We start from the raw sequence: 19,407 nt of genomic DNA on the forward strand, positions 1-19,407 counted from the left end.
CCCATCTAGAGCTGCTCATCCAGTGTCACCCTAAGATGAATACCAAGCACTGGAGGTGGATGTTGGTGCTGGCAATGCTGAGCTTCCTGACAGCACTGGCACTGCTGGGATGGGCTCAAGGAGGACTTGGCATCCTCAGCTCAAAGAAAGACCACGAGCTCTTAACATGACATTTGCACCTGATAAAATTGCACTAATTATGGGACACCCTGGCCCCCACACCCATCTCATACCTGGCCAGGCAGGGGCTGGGGGTGCCCTGCTTCCCAGTCACCCACATTGTCCTCTGGAAGCAGAACCCACCCATGGTGTCACCATGATTTGAGGAGCAGTAGCCGCATCCCTGTGCCCTGCTCAGGACATGATGCAGGGGCAGGACATGGAGGGAGGCCAGAGTGCTGCTGCTGGTTCCTCTGCTCGTGGTGACACCAGTGTACAGGTTCAGGATGTGTGAACTGCTGGCTCACCTCAGCCTCCCCTTCCACGTGTAACATTCCTGCTTCAGTTTTGTTTGGGGAAAGGGTTGTTCTTCCTGTTGGGTTTTTTCCCTTTTTGTTGGATTTTTTGCAACTTCTTTGTTAATGTGTGTGTATATATATATATAAAAATATATAAAAATATATAATATAATATAATATAATATATATACATTACTGGGTATGTCTGTGTGTGGGGAGGCCATGAGGTGAGGACAGCCTTGGGATTCTCTTGTTGGCCATCACAATGTTCCCCAAACCTGGCAAAACCTGGCCGTGCATCCACAGGAGCAGAAGGGATACGTGGTACACATATGGTACCACAGGGGATATGTGATACCATCCAGCAGCAGCTTTCCATCTGCTGGGCTCAGCCCAGCCTGCAGAGCCTGTGGGGTGGCTGGGCACACGGGATGCTAAAGCTCCATCCAAAAACATCCAGACACATAAATATTGAGCACCCTGCTGCCAGCCCCTGGATGATGTCTCATTATCCAGGACACTGAGTGTGCCAGCCTGCCCTTTCCCCAGTCTGGATGGCCACAGGTATTCTGGACATCTCTGAGTGCCAGCCAGGTCCTGCTGGAGCCCACCAGTGCCCTGGAGAGGGCGAGGATGGAGCTGGTGGTGGGGCCAAGCTGGTGCTGAGGCTGAGCACCAATCATGACATCCCCCCTCCGCAGAGTCCGTGCCATGCACAGGAGCTGGCAGCCAGCAAGGAGGAACTCAGGAGTTCCCCTCTCGGCCACAGCCCTGGGCTCCCACATCCCTCAGCCCCAGCTGTACTGTGCCCCTTTGGCTCGGGGCCCTGGGAGAGGCTGGGCTAGCCAACTGGAGTGCACATCCCTCAGGGTCTCGCAGGGGATCCACTGAGCAGCATTGGCCTGGGATGGGATGGGACTCGCTGTCCTGGAATGGACCCACTGGGCAGAGACTGCCCCGATGGGAGAAGGGGCACTGGGGCAGTCTCATGAGGGGAGCACAGACACAGACACCTGCACAAGACAGAGCCCATTTTTGGAGCACAAGTGCCTGAAATATTTACTAAGTGGAAAACTTACAGTGCACACTGACACTGTGGAATTAAATATTTCTTACTTTATGCCTTTGCTCCAGGCTTTTTCCTGTTTAACATTAACCACCAGCACATGGAACCTGCCTGGAGAATGAGTTGCTGCTTCCATTATGGACAAATGGGTGGCATTTGTGTTGCTCAGAGCCGTGCCCTTGCTGTGAAGTGTCAGTGACACACACAGCAGTGATGGGCCACAAGACAGGTCTGGTGCTGATGCTCCTGCTTCTGCCACGAGGACTCCACTGCTCAAAACTCCACACTGAAGAGTGGGAAGCTGCAGTCCCCAGGGCTCACAGCCTCCATTTCCAGACCCGATATTCCCAGGTCCAGAGCCTGGCAGCGTAGCCCCAGACCACTGCAGCTTGCTAGGGGGGTGTCCCAACCCCATCCCCTTCATCCATCCAACCACTCTGCTCAGCACGGTTTGCTGCATGTCCTGGGACAAGTGTGTGGGATCTGACAGGGATCTGCAGGCACGCCTGAGCTCTGGCCACTTGTCAAACACAGGTCCCAAAAGCCAGAGATACCCTGGCAGTGAGAAGCCCCCATGGTGGGAGGGAGTGTGAACCCTGGCACCCAGCCTGCCATGAGCCCAGTGACCACCCAGTGAGCAGCAAGGACACAATAAAACCAAAAATCTGGCTATTCCCAGAGTCTACACAAGGGGACACAGATCCTTTCCACAGATCGTGGACAGTCACACACAGAAGTGTGTACAAGTACCATCCTGCCTCAGCTGCCTCCTAAATCAGTCACTCTCATTTATGCCTTCCAGATTTCCAGTGCTTTGTCTCAACCGACTGGTGTGAGAGTGGTGTGGAGAGGGGAGGGAGAGAGGGAATTCCTTTGCAAAGGATGGGAGCATTGCAAAGTTGGAACTAAGGACATTCTAGGTCTGGGTGTCCCCACAGTGGCTCCTTTCCACATGGGATGGTCCTCGCTAGGAGAGGACCTGCTCCCCCCTCCATGGGATTGACGCAGCGTGGGGACCTTCTTTTCTTTTAAACTGAAAAATAAAACCTTCCAAAGCAGAAACATTCCCCAAATGGCCACAAATGAGCACTTGAACAGCAGAGCCTCGGCGTGGAGAGGTGAGGCACTGCTTGGCTCTGCCATCAGCCCACTCCGAAACTACTGTGCAAACACTCCCCGTGCATCCCATCAGTCTCGGATGAGCCTCTGGACCCTCTGGAGGCTAATCTGCGGGGGCTCACCCCGGCTGTCACAACAGCTCAACAGCATGGACCGTCTGCTCAGTGCAGCCAGAGCTTCCAGAGGGGCCCTGCGCTGGCAGAAAGGCAAGAATTCTCTGCGTGGATGTGTCTGACACGCTGCTCTCGCCGTGCTGCTGGCAGGATTCCTGCCTCGGTTGCTCAGGCTAGGAGTGGGTGTTGCTGTGAATCACCAGGATGGATGTTAGCCCTGTGCCTGGAGAGCTGGCGGGGCTGGGAGCAGCACACTTTGGCAAAGCAGGGTCCCAAGGGTACCAGGAATCGCACCCACCCCGTCCTTCCTCCCTCCACCTCCATGGAATGAGAGGAAGCTCCACACCGTGGCTCCGGAGATTGCTTCATTATTCATGGAAGGCCGTGTTAAGTGGGAAAATGAGTCCTGGAAGGGGAGGACGCATTTTCCTTTGAGGCTTTCCATAGCTACACTTCATTACCACAACCCTGAAACCCATCTCCAGAACAAACCACAGCCCAAGGGAAGGCCCAAAGGAGCGCTGGGCACTGGGATAGCAGCGCCGGGAGTTCATCGCTGCTGGGGCTGCTCAGGCTGGCTTGGCTCAGAGGCCACTTGGTGCCGGCCAGGGGGACAGGCATGACTGGGGGGTGCTGGGCAAGGGGAGAGCAGACGGCAAGCCTGTGCTGAGATGGTGCAGGGGGAGGCACATGGCAGTGTCACCTCAGTGTCCTCTGGCTGTGCCCAAAACCCGGATAGCCATCACCGCCATGGGACTCCTCCCACTCTTCCCTTCAGCCAGTGCAGAGCACAGCCAGCCTCTCCAGCTCTCGGGAATGCTGGGGGTGGCCCAGGGCTCTCTGTCACAACTCCTGGAAACCAGGGGAAGCTGTTTGAAGGGTGTTAATCCCCGATCACCTATTTTTCTGAAACAGACAGTGCCAGCACAAGCCCAGGCAGGAGCTTTTCCATTTCTCTTCCTGCTTTATCTGGTGCCTTTCCCTGTCAACCTCAGGTTTCTAGGAAACAGCATCCCTTGTTGTGAAAGCCAATTTAAAACCATCACTCACATGGCAGATTGCTTCATAGAAAGGGAAAGGCTGCGCTGAGATGATGGAATGAGCTTTGCCACTGCTTTCCAGGAATGTGCTTTAAACACAAGAATCTTCAGTGTCACAAATACCTGAAAATCAAACCAGAAATAGAATCCTCAAGTCAACCAGGAGGGGGGAAAACAGAGTGTGGCATAGCCTTGGGAAGGCTAATGGCAGGTTTTGGGGGGCTGTGGGGAAGGTTGGTGTTGGGTCTTTTTGTTTCCTCTGTAGTTAATGAATTAGGAAATTTAAAAAATCCCTGGAGCTTCCCCCCTGCTCTGGGGAGCTGCAAAATGAAGAGATAAGAGTAATCACTGAGTTTATATAGCTAGTGACATCAAGATGTCTCATCTGTCCCTGTCTGCAGCAGCAGTGGCTTGCACTGGGATGGCATGGCATGGCATGGCATGGCATGGCATGGCATGGCATGGCATGGCATGGCATGGGATAATCCTCACTGGGAATACACACTACAGCCCTCCCATCCAGGAATGGAATGAAAATCCCTTTAACTGGTGATTTCACTCCAGGTTAGAAAAAAAAAACCCCAGTAGTTAAATAAATGGCCAGGAAAGGACACCCTGAGCTGCTCATAGACTGCACACGGCAAACGAGTTACAGTCTGAGCTGGCCAGAATTAATCCCTAATAAAACTTGAGATTTTAAATACTCATCTGAATAACCAGCTCCTAAAACTGAGTGTTCTTGATCAGTTGACACAGCTGAGCATCGCTTAATATCTTGCAGGAATATTCTTGGTCTGGCTATGGGGTGGAGTGAGACAAGAAGCCTTTATTGAAGAATTTCTTGATTTTAAGACATGTGAAGGGGAGGGAGGGAGGCAGGAGGGAGGTGGTGAGGATATCAGTGCTTGTGTCTCAGATGAACAGTGACTGCAAGGGAAACCTCGGGAATTCTCCTGAGCTGCAGGAACTCATCCTGAGCTGCAGGAACTATCTTGAGCTCCAGGAGCCCATCCTGAGCTCCAGGAGCCTGTCCTGAGTTGCAGAAATTATCCTGACCCACCTGGAGCAGGCAGCCAGAAACTCCAGCCCTTCACTGGCCCTTGCAAATCCCACCTGGCCTCTCTCCTGAGAACATCCCATCCAGGCTCAGCACTGCATCTTCCAAGCTTTGGATCTGAGCAGGAGCAGCACAGGGACTGTTAATGGAATTGAGTCCAGTTCTCCATGGCAACAAGCAAGAACTGGGTCAGTGCAGGATGCGAGGAGCCAAGCACTCCCAGGAGTTTTAAAAGTAAACACCAGCCAGAAAATAAGGCACAAGGAGCCGGGAGGGCAAAGGGACCCTGGGACAACCAGAGCCAAACCGGAGCTCCCATCACATGTCACAGGGAGCAGTGGGGTCCCAGTCCTGCCCAGGGAGAGGGGGCACTGGTACCACAGAAGCCCCTGTCGGTACTTCTGCACGAGACAGTGGATCCAGGGCTGCACAGAGTGAGGGCTGCCTGATCCCCAAGGCACACACAGCCCTCTACAGCTACAGGCTGCAACTGAGCCTCAGAAATGTGTCCTGGCCCCTATTTCCCACCACTTCGAGCCAAGTGCCTTCTCTCCACGTGGCACCTGCTCTCCTGCCTCCCTGGCTCTAATTTGTCCCTGTCCCTCAGGTGAGCAGGCTGACATCCATCACCAGGATTCTCTGTGCAGAGGCCATCTGCATGAAAATCCTCATTACGGCTCCTCTCTGACAGGAACTCTGCCGGGCTCAGTGCCTTTGATCAGCCAGATGCTTGGATGGAGCCTGGATCTGGGTGATGCAGCCGCTGCTTTTGCTCAGAAGCCTCATGGCAGAGATTTCATTACTATCCCACTGCCAGCACTCAGGTGCTTCTGCCGTGACAGCCTGTCGGTAATTTCCTGAGTGATGGGGTCAGTGCTGAGCCATCAGGGCAGCAGTGATGGGTGAGGTGATTTGAGGGGGCTGCAGGGCAGAGTGGGAGGAACTGGGTGGAACTGGAAGATGGAACTGGGTAATTTTTAAGGTCCCTTCCAACCCAAACCATTCCGTGATTCTAGGAAGCTCAACACCAGAAAAATGAGAGAATGACCTGCAGTTTCCTCAAGGCCCATCAGAGCCACAAATTCAGCTGCTGTGTTTACTGATGGTCACGAGGAACCATCACCACCTTCAGCCAGTTTGCTGATTTACTTGATATCTGGGCTCTGAGCTTTCACATACCGAAATATATGTCCACCATTTGGCAGACCTTTGTCCTTCATTTGTCATTAAAATCCCTCTGTTCTGTTCCCAGGGTGTCACCCTGATGTGAATAACTTCTCTCGAGTGGTGTCTTCATTTGTAAAATGGGCTTTTTAATCCTGCTTCACCTGATACTGAATTAAACAAGCTCTTAACATTCACACAGCACCTGGAGGACAGAGAGAAGTGCTATTGATGACAAAATTATGGTGTGATTTTATTTCACTCACTGCACAAATACACAGCAGCATCCTCTGAGCCCATTGAGCACCTTCATCCTCATGCCGTGATAGAGCCTGAGCCCTGTCCCCTGCACAGCCACACACTGACCCAACTCACAGCCACAGGCACTTCCCAACCCAGTCATTGCCACAGAGGTCTAAGCTGGCCAGCATGGAGCTGGCCAAAGCCCTGCATGTCCTGGGAAGGTGGGCAAGGGGAGAAGTGGCCCGATCGGGATTCTCCCTCAGTGTCACTGCATCTCTTACCTGCCCAGGACAGGCAGCACTGGAGCAATCTGGGGCTGGTTAGTGGCACGGGAGCCTTTTATCCCTGATGACATGGATACATCAGATGCCACTTATGGAACACCCATATTCTAAGGGCTCCTAAGCCAGGTGGGATTTTCCCGAGTTGGTCAAGGTAATGTAAAAAAATCCTGCCATGCATGGTTCCATGGGAGCTGGGATCTACCCCCTGTGCCCTCTGCACAGCCCTCCCCGTGGATCTTGGCCTGCCCCTGCACTGTATTTAACCTGGATTTCCCCTCAATCCCCTTAGAATCATAGAATCATGCAGTATCCTGAGCTGGAAGGGACCTCGAAGGATTATCCAGTCCAACTCCTGTCCCTGCACGGACACCCCAACAGTCCCACCCTGTGCATCCCTGAAAGCATTGTCCAAATGCTCCTGGCAGCCTTGGGGCCATGACCAGCCCTGGGGAGCCTGTTCAGCACCCCACCACCCTCTGGGAGATGAACCTTTCCCTGAGGTCCAGCCTAACCCTCCCTGACACAGCTCCACCCATTCCTTCAGGTGGAGATACAAAAGGAGGAGCCTCATAAGAAGTCCCTTCTGTCCTCACTGGCCTCACATTCTCTTTGGCTGCCTGTTAAACACGAGCTGCTGCATCCAGAAAGACTTTGAGGAACAAAAGCTGTTGTTTTTTCTGAGGAAGGTGCCAAGGTACAAGTGAGGCTGGGTCAGCTGGTCACAGTTCATTGCTGTGGTCCCAGGGCTGAGCACAGCTTAGGGTTGTCACACTGCAACAGGAGGGACAGAGAGCTCTGGGTACTAGATCTGGAGCTCTGTGACTTCTCAACCTCAGCCCAGCTCAGCTAGGGTTGGTCTGGGAAGAAGAGGGCTAGGGTGTGGGTGTACCAGCTCAGAGCAAGCAGGTTGGTGCTTCAGAGCAACGCCTGTGAAAGTAAAGGGTGTTTGGGAGCTAAAAATGGGGTCACAGGAAAAATGGAGTCCCTGGGGGCTGCGGGTAGGGGAGGAGGGAGGATCTGCCCAGCCATCAGTCAGAGCCATGGCATAGCTTGAGGAGTCCAGGGGTTCACAGTCAAGTCTCAGTATGGCATGAAGAGATCAGAAAACTCTTTGAAACAAAGCAGAAATTAGGAGCCTTCACCAACAGGTTTTGAGCTGGACCTTGTGGTGTACCTGCAAGCAAGTTCACTAAATGACATCTCCAAAGTTCCCAGTGGGATGTTCCTCAGCATCATATTTCCACCTGGGATAGATCAGCATCATCTCAGGTGTCAGGGTGTCACCCCATGGTCCAGCCCTGCCCTTGCTTTGCTCACACCCACACCAGCTGTTACCTCCTCCAAAGGCAGCTCCCATGGGATTTTTTGGGCTTTGAGAAGCATCAGTGTGACAAGTCCCTGCCCCTCTGGGCAGGCTCTTACCTGGCTCGGCAGCAGCTAGGTGGGAGGGAACCACTTCCTGGACCTCCTTTCCAGAAATCTCTTCTCCATGCCCAGCTCCAGCCCAGTGCTGCCAGATGACACTCAGCAGAGCCCAAGAGCTGCCCAGTCAAGCCACAAACCCAAGCAACCGGAAACCAGGGTAGTGGAGGGATTTGTAATTAAATTGCCATTAGATAGGTAACAGATTGTCTGGCAGCTGACAGTGAGTGAAAATGCTCCGTTCTGTCATGTTTTATCAGCATGAAAACCATTTGCAAGTGCTCTAATTACATTCCTAATTGCCAATGTGATTAGGGACCTGCAGCTGTTCATTAAGCGTGTGTCACCCTCAGCCAGCAATCTGGAAGAGAGAATATTTAATTAATTGAACATTGGATGAGGAGATGGCCAGAGCTGGAAGCTGGGAGCCTTGTGCCAAACAGAGCTGGTGGGCAGCAGACACCTCCTTGCAGCTCTGGGAACAGGGTCACACAGCCACTGTCAGGAATCTAGTAATCATAAAAACCACAGGTTTCTGTCCCCATTATTCCCAGGAGCTCTTCTGCCCTGATGTCCAGCCAGATTTTTATTTTAGCAGGTCATGCTTCTCGTTGGTGGGACAGTGTGATCCGTATGGCTGCTGCTGTTGTAACGTGTGTCCTTCCTGTCCCTGACCCCGCCCCCCTGACCCCTTCTGACTGGATGTGAGTCAGGACCGCGTCCCATCCCTAGAGATAAAAACCCCAGCAAGATGCGGAACGGGTCTCTTTGGTTCTGGGCTCGTATGGAACCTGTACCCTCCCTTGTCTTCCCTTCCCCCTCCTCAGTCTCCCCACTCCTCCCCTGTTTTCCACAATAAAAACACCATGGAGACCAGGAACAAAACAGCTGCCTTTCTAAACCTGCGACGCTTCTACAAGGACCGCGTCTGACCAGTCCCACAGCTCGTGGCCATGGAATGACCATCCTGCGTGTTCCGGTTCTGGGGCAGCCCTCCCCCCGCAGCAAGGGAGAGCTGCCGTTAGGTTCTGCACTGCTGCATGCTGCTCCAGTGATCAGCGCTCAGCCACAGAGAGGGAGGGGACCTTCAAGGTGCCCTATTCAGCTCCTTTCCCTGACACTCCATCCCTCCTGGACTCTTCCCAGCCTTCTCTTTGTCTGTTCTTTCTCCTTCCTCAAACACAGTTATAGCTCACATCAGGATTTCCCTTTGGCACAGGTGCCCAGAGAAGCTGTGGCTGCCCCTGGATCCCTGGAAGTGTCCAAGGCCAGGCTGGAGTAGGCTCTGAGCAAGCTGGTATAGTGGAAGGTGTCCCTGCCCATGTTAGGGGGTGGAAGAGGATGTTTTTTAAGGTCCCTTCCAATTCAAACCATTCCACGATTCCATGTGTCCATAGTTCTACTTCCAGCTCTCCCTGCTTGCCTGAGCAACCACACAGAGAGAGGGAGAAACTCGAGTGCATCCAGATCAGCTAATTTCTTCACATCTAACATACTCCAGTGCCTTAAAATATTCCTGGTCACAACAGGGACAGTCTTAGGAGGCTTCACCTTAATCCCTGTTTAATTTCCACTTAAGAAAATGTCACTGTGGATGTTTAATAACAATTAATTCCAGGTTTTGCACAGTTACTTTCAATTAAATAGCCCCAAGTGTTTCGTGACTCTTCAGACACTAAAGCACATTGAATCCTGTTCCCCATCCATTAACTCCACTGCTTCTGTCCCTGCAGCCTTGAGTTCCCAGTCCTGCAGTCACTCCAGTGCTGAGGGATGATGAGGGGCTGCAGCTCCAGGCTGGCTCTGCCCTGCTAGGTGTCCATTTGGGATGATGCCAGGGTCCCTCTTAGCCTGGACATCATTTTATCCCAAATGTTTGAGCTTTCTCTGGAGGGTGGGGTCTACCTGTATTCATAGCTGGGCTGTGAAATCATTCATGTGAGGGAGAGAAGAGCCTGGTATTGGGTCAAGGTGCTGGCACAAGGAGCAATGGACACCCAGGAGTTGTCCCAGCCCCTCTACATCCCCCCTGGGCTCCTCACATGTGACCAAACCTGCCTCTGGCCCTGCTGCCCCAGTCCGGAGAAGTTGCTTTAACAAAAAATGGGCAGTAAACTAATAAACAAATAGGGAATCCACTGCAGAGCCAATTATTCCTCCTTTCATCTTCTTGCACGTTTTTTCCCCTGCCTAAGTGCAATGCTTTGCACTTGTTATTATTGACTTTTCTATGATTGATTTTGGGCTATTTTTTCAGCACGTAGAGATTATCCTGAATTCCAAGCCTGCTTCTCCCCCTGCAAGTCTGCAACACATAGGAACGTGGAATCATTTAGATTGGAAAAGTCCTCTGAGACTATCAATCCAAATGGTTCCCCCAAAATTGCCCAGCCCAGCACTAACCCATGTCCCCAGCTGCCACATCCACAGGATCCATCCTCCAGGCAGTGCCTCTCACCTCTGCCAGGAAATGACCCCATTTCACTTTCATCCACTTTTGGTGTGCAAGTGCTTACAGTGATGCTGGTCCCTGCCCAAACTGTTCCATTTGGCAGCTGTAGCCCCAAATCCCAGAAAACTGCCCCCTTCAGCCCCCATCCATCTCCACCAAATATACCCATGGAAATCTGGGCCTCCCAAGGAACCAATTCTCCAAGCTGCCATGCTTCACTGTGTGAGTGGCAGCAGGAACACGTGACAGACAGGAGAGGAAGAAAAAAGCAGGCTAATCAGGACAAAAACAATTTTTATATCAACTGGTGAAAACGGGTTCAATAAATATCTGCCCACCACAGCTGCCAAAGCCATTTCCCACAACAAAGGCTGCCCTTCTCCCCCACTGCCCCTCCCCATGCTGGGAGGATGTGGGTGCTGAGAGCCACAGCTCTCTGAAACCTTGGCCGTGGAAGAAAAACACCTAAAGTCACCTTTTCTGCTCATCCCTTTCCCCTCACAAGTAAATCCTGGGAGCTTGATCTGTGGAGCTCTCACTGCAGCCTCAAAGCATGGGGCAAGGCACGAGACTCACAGACAAAAACACCAGAGGAGAGGGAGGTGGGAACATACAGTGTGGGTTTGGCTGCCTTACCTTGGATGTCTCCTTTCGAAGAGGCCTAACTGGGCTTGGGCACCAGGCTTTGGACCCAGGGAGCCCTTGCTCTAACAATCACCTCCAGGACACACGACAAGGAAAGGAAAATGGTAATTCAGGTGTTCAGACCATCCTTGATCCTATTGCTCCATGGAACAGGCTCTTCTCCATTGCTTCTTTTACCCTCCCCACCCCCCCCCCCCCACTCCCTGCTCCCAATTCCTCTCTCTCTTCTCCCTTGCTTCCTGCTCCCAGTCTCTCTCTTTGCTCCTGGTCCCTCTCCCTGCTCCCAGTACCTCTCCCTGCTCCTGGTCCTTCTTCCTCCTTTCCATCACCCCTCGTATCCTCACTCGGTCTCTGCTCCCTGTCCCTCTCCCTTCTTGTCCCTCTCAGTCCCCCCCATGACCTCTCAAACCCTCATTCATTCCCGGTTCCTGGTCCTCTCCTTGCTCCCAATGGCTCGAGCACCCTTTGCCTGGGAGTTGCCATGTGCTCCCTTTGCTCCATCTCCCTTTCCATCCCTCTTCCCTCGCAGCTCCTGTGTGGAGCTAAGCAGCTCCCTGCCGTGCCCCAAACACAGGATGAAGCTCAGAGATGTGGTGTGTGTCAGACACTGCCTTGCACGGGTGTCCCGATTTCCCACCTCACTGTAGGCACAGGGGCTCTCCAGAGCCAATTCCCAGGTGACAGGACGCCACTCCCCGCCCACTCCTCTTCCTCTCCGGAAACGCTAATTAACGCTAGGCAAAGCCCAGCTCTCGTGAGTGCGGATTGCATCATCCCCGCCCGTGGGTCACTGGATGAATTCATCCACTGGATGAATTCATCACAACCGGAGGGTTGAACGAGGCAGCCTGAAGCCTCCGGCTCCAGTCAGTCCCATCTTCTCCAGGGCTGGGACCCAATTAGAGCCAAGTGCCGCAGGCATCTGTCCACCAGCGCCACGCTAAATGACTGCTCCTGTTCACATTAGAGCGACTGGAGAGACACTGAGCAACGATTACTCCCTCTAATTAATGGCCAGTTTAAAACAGGGCTCAGTTCTACCCAGTAATTTGAAAATGAGAGACTCCATAACCATCCCCAGCACATGAGAGCATCATCCTCATAAAGAACTTTAAATTAAGATCTTTGAGCTACTGTTACACAGAGGCTGTGAATTACTGTCTGTGCTTAAAACAGACACATTATTTATTGAACTCATGGAATTAAGCCTTTCTAGTCTGCTGGAGATGACCTCAAGCAGACATGATTCAGAGCCCAGCGCTGGCAGCCCTGGCCGTGGCACGCAGCTCACCAGGGCCAGGCAGCACCAGGCTAATTCACAGCTCCAGGTTGCTGCAGCGCGATACATTATTAACCAGTCCAACGTTAGGAAATCCAGATTTATATTGGTTTTATTAGTCTGGTCTCTTTTTAATCTCCAAGTGCACGCAGGACTAATGGTACATGGTGACACACAGAGAGGGGGTGTTACCTCCTCCTCACTCAGACCCACCTCACAGGTTGCAATTAAGATTCACACCCACAATGACACCACCAAGCACATTCCTCGTTCCTCCCAAGTCATCAGCAGGACCTTTGGAATGATTTTGAGAAGATAAACACAAGGCTATTAGAGAAAAGACCTTGAACTGAACACATCAGAGGCTCTGCAGCATGTTTGGTATGCAGCATCCATGCTGGAGAGGGAACATTCCTGTGCTAGAAAATGAGTCCAGAAGAGGAATGAGGCATTTGGAATATGTGATCAGCCATTGCCTCCCTCAAAGCAGGGAGGATGAGCACAGGCTGGCCCTGTCCCACAGAGTGAGAAAGAGGAGAGCTTCAGGGGCAGTGATAGCTCGAGGGATGTCCAACACATCCACAGCATCAGGGCCTGGGAATGAAATTCTGCAGAAGAAAACAGATGATGGTAAAATAGTTCAGAACAGCATTGGGCTGATAAATAGAACAGGACTACATAAATGGCGGAGCCAGAGAAATGTCCTCTTTGTGTTATTATCCTTCCCCTTTTCTAAACAGACTATGAGGCTGCAGCATGCCATACTGGCTGCCAGAGAAGAAATGTGATTTAAAGAGATACAAACCACCAAAGAGGGTCTTTTGGGGGGGTGGAAAAAAGTTCACATTCTCACGTTTAGCTCACCATAACATGTGGAACTTAATTCCCTCTGTCACCAAAGGTGCTTGACCTAAGCAAGTAACAGTGTGAAGTGGGAGCAATGGCGACAGGGAGGGGAGGCATGCCCACAGCATCCCTGTGCCATTCCCACAGCATCCCCCAGCATGGGGAGGCGTGAGCCACATGGTGCACAACACAGGGAAAGAAACCAGAGTGTTGGTGACACAGAGGAGCCACGGAGACAATGAGCAGGAGCAGCTGCCTTTTTCCCTACACAACATCCCAAGCTTAGTTCCTCTAGTTCCAGATCTGCCATCACTGCAGGACACTGTTACACTACATCCAAAGATGCTTGTGTTGACTCAAGTCTTGAAAATTAAGCAGAAACTGCTGTCTGGCCAAAAAATAAAGTCCCCCTCCAGTCCCCAAAGGCAGTCTTGGGTGGTGGTTCCCTGCCCTGTAAGGCTCAAACAGTTCAACCCAGGCCCAGTGGCCATGGGCAGCAGGGAGGGAGAGCCCAGCTCAGCCCCAGAGTCAGCACTGTGCAGTAAATTACAACACAACTACCCAGAGTGGCCTGTGGATCATTTATCATCCTGCATGCACAGGAGGGCAGCAAGGGGATGATAAAAGTCTGTTCAGATTAATGGCTTGAGGAATTAGAGAGGAAGGAAATTGCATCAGCACTGGAATTCTTCAGTGCTGTGCTAGAAAACAGCTCCGTGATGGTGGTAATTGCATGAGCCACATAATCACACCTTTACCGAGTAACCTGCAGTTTGGATGCTGTGTAACCCTTTAGCACAGATACACTCATAGTGCACAAAGCTCTTCCTTTCTTCCCTAACACCTAGCGCAGGCACTTTCCATCACTGCCATCCTTAGGACACATCAAGGTTTAGTGCCAGTCTCCTTCCCTGCTCGCCAGGCTGCTGATGAGCAGAGAGAGAGCCGTATCCTGATCCCAGCAACATCTCCAAGAAAATTAAAAGTAAAAAGTATGACTCTTATTACAAAACTAGATGAAAAGCTGAAATAAAATTAATATACCTGAGGCAAAAAGGAAACAGTTGAAACCAGAATTCCCCCTTTCTCCCTTTTTTCCCCTGTGTGCATATCCTTATACACATATTTAGAGAACTTCAAACAATTTCCATTCCATTTCAGCTGATCTTTTAACTAATTTCCAAGCACTTTGTAAAATGAAAAGATGTGGGAACTCCTCCTCCTGGAAATACCAAGACCCAGTTTCTGCATCAACCATTTCAAACCATTTATCCATTCAGCAGCTTTTTGGACCGAGGAGTCACTGAAGCTGCACATGCATCTGCAGGCAGCTGGATTTTAAATTTAAAAAAGGGGGAGAAGAAAAATCCAGGGCTTCCGGGGGTGCTGCCCATGACAGAGATGGCCAAGATGTGGCTGTGACGTGCAGAAGGGCCAGGCTGGGGTGATGAGCTCCAGTGGGGTGATGGACTTCCCTTCTGCTGCATCCTTCCCAGTCCTGGTGAACCAGCCCTGCGGTCTCCAGCACACCTGGCTGTGACACACCTCTGATTTAATCCCTTTGGATACAGAAGGAATTCACCCCTTCAGCCCCAGCACACAGCCCCCTGCACCCTGCTGCTGTTGCTTGAGTGTTTATTTCAGCCCTAAAAAAAAAAGGGAAGAAAAAAGGAGGATAGAGGATTTATTTACTTGCAGAAAAGGCAGCTTTGGGGCTGTGTTCTCTCCATAACCACAAGGAATATAAATAGCACAGAGAGAGAAAGGAAATCCAGGAGCTGTTCTCAAGAATCATGGCTTGGATGGATTTAACAACCCTGGCTCCTTCTGATGGCATTGTACTGGGACATCACATTAAACCAAAAAAGCACAGATTAGGAAGCACTGCTTCTGCCCAGGAATCATTAGGAGACTTTTTTTTGCATATGAGCTATAACTGTAACTTCCCTCACTAAGATACATGGATAGTCATGAAGTTCTGGGACATTCAGTCAATATTTCCATCTTTTATGGCAACAGTTGCTATTAAATAAAAATTTTCTCTCTTGTATTCCCAGACTGGTGACAGCCCTGGCTGCCACAAACAGACATGGACACATCCATGGATTTCCAAACCTCTGTGAGTGTCCTGTGCATTAAGTAACCATGAGAGATCCGTTATTGAAAATAATGGAGTAGTGGTACACCATGAGAAAAGCAGCTGCTGTGATACTGAAGGGTGCAAAGTAGCTAAAAATTGTCTGATATAAAAACACCAGAAGCCCTATAGGTGAAGGCTGAGTTGATATAAGCAGGTAAGAGAGTTTGTGTGATGCTTCACAGTAGAATCCTAGGGAAAGCAAAAGCCATTTCCTGGCCAAGAAGTCAGGCTTGAAAAAACACTGTGTGTAACCCAGAGGGGGCATCCCTGGATGAAAAGGGGCACTGAGGAAAAAACAACAAAGATAGATGTCCAGAAACATTCTGTTGTGGAGCTTCTGAAAGAGCTGGTTGTTTCCTTCCAAGGGAGACAGATGAGGAAGGTCTGGAGAAGATCCAATGAGACCCTGTACTGCCTGGGAAAGGGAGATCAGGAGTTGATATATCTGATGCAGCAGTTCTGCTCCTGGTATCATTCCATGGACTCCTCTGGTGTGCAAATGGAGGATGCCATTCCAGGCCAGAATTCCTGCTATTTTAACTGAGTTTTGGTTCTATTTTGAAACACATGAGCATAATTGTATGATTCAGCAAGGGCAGTGCCCTCTCAGTGATGCCTGTACATTGCAGAGAAGATCACCACTTTCCCAAAATTCATGAACCCTTCCCATGCACAGCCAGGTCCTTGCTCAGCCCTGAGCTTCAGACCAGGTCGTATCCTGGATTTACTGGCAGGTTAAAGCGTTGCCTTCATCTTTGAGGTCAACAGCAATGTCTTATCCCACATTTTCCAGTACAAACACATCTTTGGGGGTGGGATGAGGTGACCATTAAAGGTCCCTTTCATCCCAAACTATTCTGTGATTCTCTGATCCTTTTCAAACCACCAGATCTTGAAGGATTGCACTGTGACTGACAGCACTTTACAACCACAGTACACAGCAAGGCAGCAGCTTATCAAATCATCCAGAACCCTGTGTTCAGCAGCTTGTGCTGTGATGGGGAACCTGACAGGGCAATGGAAGTGACGCTCTTAAACCAGGGCTGGTGTTGGGATTATTTCCAAGTGGAAAAGCTGTGGTGGTGGATATTCCCTGCAGAGCAGAATGTTCATGCTTGAACTGCTTCCCCTTATAAAACATGGAGCAATTACAGGTATTAACCCTGTCTCATAGGGCAAAGCCTAAGCTGACATGTCTGGCATCTGCATGATGAAAACCAGAGCAACTGCAAAATACCATTCAGCAGCAGATCCACTCCCAAAACCAGTCCACTTGACACCAGCCCCAAGTTGTGTGGCAAGCCTTAAATGAACCAGCACCCCAAAATAAATCCTGTTGGGCCCTAGAGGCCACCTTACCTCCAAGGAAACCCCAGGTGCAGGTGTCCTGTGCCATCATGGAAGCTTAATGATAACCTCTCCATTTCCATGGGCTCCATGGGAGACTCAAAGGCTTCTGGAAAGGCAGCGAATGCTTCCAGATAATGTCAAACAACATCAAATTTGTATGTTCCTACACACAGCTCTCCCCCTGGATGTTTGTGGAAGGAGGTGGGTTCTGGAAAGGTCCTCTAAGACCCTCACTAGGATGCTCATTGCAAGCACCACTGCAAACTCCAACACACTGGGCCATGCCCAAGAGCCATGTGACATTTCCTGTGAAGGTTTGAACATTCTCTGACTGCCCCACAATGATTTATGCTGCATGCTTTGCAAATCTTTAAAGACAACATTATCATGTAGGCACACAATGCCCAACGCACCATGGGCATTCGCTGAGCCCCACATGCTCCAGCAGCAACGATTAAAGTGCCACATCTGAGACATCTCTGAGGGTGGGTGGATGTACGTGGAACCAAAATCCTCTTGGCTGGAGATGAGCTCACCACCTGCAGATTTTTTTTTATTTATTTTAACGAAAGGGAACAAGGATGGAGATCCACAATTAATCAAAATTAAATGCAAGGAAAATTGTTGCCATGTAGATCCAGACAATCACAACATCAGTTAGAGCTGTCAAAAGGCTCTGCTCATTTCAACATCAATGCATGTTTGAGGCAAAATGTGGAAAAGAACAGAAACAAAGGTCGAGAGAGCAAAGGGAGTCACAGCCCCCAAGCCCAACTGACTCCAGAAAACAATACCACAGTCACCTTCTAACCCAGGGCAGCCACATACTCCAGAGCTGTGTCACCGCAGACACCTTCTAATCCTGGAGTCACCATGGGCGTTCCCTGACACAAGAGAGGTGCTGCCTTCCTGCTGTCACTATCCCCTCTGGAGGCTGTTTTCTGTTGTGCTTGGAAAGCTATAAGCTTTCCCATCTCCTGCATTGCCAGCTTGCTCCATCCCTGAAAACATCTCATCTGGATGTCATATCCTCCCTGGTGATTTCCACCTTTTCATGGAATGATAGAGGGAAGGGAAGGGAAGAAAAAAAAAAAAAAAAAAAAGGAAGGAAGGAAGGGAAGGGAAGGAAGGGAAGGGAAGGGAAGGGAAGGGAAGGGAAGGGAAGGGAAGGGAAGGGAAGGGAAGGGAAGGGAAGGGAAGGGAAGGGAAGGGAAGGGAAGGGAAGGGAAGGGAAGGGAAGGGAAGGGAAACCTTGAAGATCACCCAGTATCAACCCTGTGCTGTGGGCAGGGACACCTTCCGCTGTCCCAGGCTGCTCCAAGCCCCAACCAGCCTGGCCTTGGACACTTCCAGGGATACAGGGGCAGCCACAGCTTCTCTGGACACCCTGTGCCAGGGCCTCCCCACCCTCACAGGGAAGATTTTTTTTCCTAATATCAATTTAAGCCTACTCTCTTTCAATTTTGACTCATTCCCCCTTGCCCTGTAACTCCAGGCCCTTGTGAAGAGTTTTGCGCCATCTTTCCTGTAAGCTCTCTTCAAGTACCAGAAGGCCACAATTAGGTCACTCCAAAACCTTCTCCTCTCCAGGCTAAACAATCCCAATTTCCCCAGCCTTCCCTCCCAGCAGAGCTGCCCCATCCCTCTGATCATCCTGGTTCCTCCTCTGGACTCTCTCCAACAGCTCCATGTCCTTCCTATGCTGTTTCCCAGGGCTGGGGCAGCTCTGCAGAGTCTCACCTGAGTGGGGCAGAGGTGCAGAATCCCCCATTCCCTGCTGCCCACACTGGGAGGTTTGGGGTCCCAGCACACACAGCCAGGCCACATCCAGCTCTCACCCACCAGCACCCCGAGTCCTTTTTCCCAGGGCTGCTCCATCTGCTCATCTCCAGCCTGAGCAATCAAATCACCTCTGGGTGAGCCACATTTTTCTAGGACATGGCTGTGCAGCCACAGAGAGACCCCTTGGTGCTCCTTCCACCCTGGACAGAATGACTGCCCTGTGTACACCATCCTTGTGTTGATTTGGCTCAAAAGAGTCAGGATTGACAAATTCTGCCTGGACTCCCAGACAGAGCATGGTGGTCTCAGCAATACATTCCAGGGAAAACTTGGCAGAAATAACCACATTTTAACACCATGTTCGCCTTAAATGAGTTTCCCCTTTTCCCCAAACCTTCCAAGGGTTTAGATCTAGATGCCTTGAATGACCAGTTCACCCCCATGGATCTGCAAGAGATTGACTGGCTGTTGCTGACACATGAGGACAAGATTATTATTGATAAGCCAAGTAACCTCCTAACCCCTCATCATATTCTTGACATGTGTTTTCTACATTTCAACACTTTCTCCCCTCAGTATAAGAACGACTTTCGGACTCTGCAGCAGGCAAAACTAACCCCTGTACCCCCACAAACACACACCAGATCAGGGCAAAGTATTTATTTTTCAGCCCATATTAAATCAAGAAAATATATAAAACCACTCTGGATTTCTCAAAAATATTACCATTTTCTTATTGAACTATTACACTGGGAGGGGGGCTTATTTCATTTTAATCTGAACCCCCCCCACGCTCCATTTAAGAACAATAATTTGGAAAGAGATATAGGCTTGTTTTCTTTTTAAAAAATCACAAAATTAAACATTTCAGCAAAGTTGTTTTCCAGCAGTGGGCCACCCAGCTTCTCTTACAAGCAGGAGAATTCTGTCTTTGCCAGACCCTGCTC

The sequence above is a fragment of the Lichenostomus cassidix genome, chromosome 4A (genome assembly GCF_008360975.1).
Source record: "Lichenostomus cassidix isolate B80296 chromosome 4A, HeHo_3.0, whole genome shotgun sequence".
Classification (NCBI taxonomy): domain Eukaryota; kingdom Metazoa; phylum Chordata; class Aves; order Passeriformes; family Meliphagidae; genus Lichenostomus; species Lichenostomus cassidix.